The following is a 1,644-nucleotide window of genomic DNA, read 5'->3' as shown; positions in this document are numbered from 1 at the left end:
GTCTGCGTGTCTGTGTGTCTGCATGTCTGCGTGTCTGTGTGTCTGCATGTCTGCGTGTCTGTGTGTCTGCATGTCTGCGTGTCTGTGTGTCTGCATGTCTGCGTGTCTGTGTGTCTGCATGTCTGCGTGTCTGTGTGTCTGCATGTCTGCGTGTCTGTGTGTCTGCATGTCTGCGTGTCTGTGTGTCTGCATGTCTGCGTGTCTGTGTGTCTGCATGTCTGCGTGTCTGTGTGTCTGCATGTCTGCGTGTCTGTGTGTCTGCATGTCTGCGTGTCTGTGTGTCTGCATGTCTGCGTGTCTGTGTGTCTGCATGTCTGCGTGTCTGTGTGTCTGCATGTCTGCGTGTCTGTGTGTCTGCATGTCTGCGTGTCTGTGTGTCTGCATGTCTGCGTGTCTGTGTGTCTGCATGTCTGCGTGTCTGTGTGTCTGCATGTCTGTATGTCTGCGTGTCTGTGTGTCTGTGTGTCTGCGTGTCTGCATGTCTGCGTGTCTGTGTGTGTGCGTGTCTGTGTGTGTGCGTGTCTGCGTGTCTGTGTGTGTGCGTGTCTGCAGCTGGGCTTGTGACAGCATCATGTGCTGTCGTTAACCGCTGGCTGAAAATGAGCTGCTCACGTGCCGCCCGCAGCTCCTGGGCTCTGTCAGGTGAGCCGGTGCGCCAGGTGCGCCAGGTGAGTCAGATGCCAGGTGCGCCAGGTGCGCCAGGTGCGCCAGGTGAGTCAGATGCCAGGTGCGCCAGGTGAGTCAGATGCCAGGTAAGTCAGATGCCAGGTGCACCAGGTGAGCCAGGGGGACGGCTCTGCCCCTTCCTGCTCTGGGACCTGGCGTGCCCTTTGCCCCGTGAACCTCAGCGTCCTCACCTGCAAACGGGAGCTCGCACCGGCCCTGCTCAGGGGGGGATGCGTGTGCGGGGCTCTGGCCGGGGCCCCAGGAGGTCTGTTCAGAAACCACATAAGAGCTGTGGGGGCGGGGGGTGTCTTCTAAAAGGAGGCCTCACCGTCCATTCACTCAGGATTGGCTGCTCGAGGGACCCGGGAGCGGGACCGGCGGGAACCGGAGCCCAGCCTTGCCCGCACTGCACAGCCAGGCCCCGCCTCTCCCGTCTTGGCTGCTGGGGCTGCGGTTCATTGAATCCCTCCTCGGTGGGTAGAGGGCGAGGCAGAGCGGGACCCAGCTCCTGGGGACCCAGCCTGAGTTTGGTGACAGGCCTGGTGGCCTAGAGCCGGGCGCCCTGCTGGGCAGGAGACCGTCCGTCCTGGCTGTGGAGACACCAGCCTCCGCCGTCCCCGCTGGAGCTCTGCCCTGGACGCCAGGCTGGCCGACCACCTGGGCAGGCGATGCAGCCAGACGCCTAGTCACAGCCAGGCCGCCCGCTGTCCCCGCAGTGGTGGCCCGTCCCGGATGGGCCGTGGCAGCGCAGGTCCCAGCCACGCCCGGGCTCTCACGGTCCCCTCCTTGCTCCAGATTGGGGGACCAAGGAGCCTCTTTCTTGTGGATTCTGGAGCAGGCGTGGCCTCACCCCTCTGGGCCCTCCCCTTGAACTTCAAGACGTGGCCGAGCAGCAGGAGAGGAGGGGGCGGAGGTCCGTGTGGGGTCCTGACTCCCACTGCCCACCCCGAGCCTGCGGTGGTTCCTCCGCGTGTCCAG

This window comes from Myotis brandtii, unplaced genomic scaffold, assembly GCF_000412655.1.
Source record: "Myotis brandtii unplaced genomic scaffold, ASM41265v1 scaffold357, whole genome shotgun sequence".
Lineage (NCBI taxonomy): Eukaryota > Metazoa > Chordata > Mammalia > Chiroptera > Vespertilionidae > Myotis > Myotis brandtii.
The sequence above is the reverse complement of the archived record's forward strand: the minus strand, read 5'-3'. Positions refer to the sequence as shown.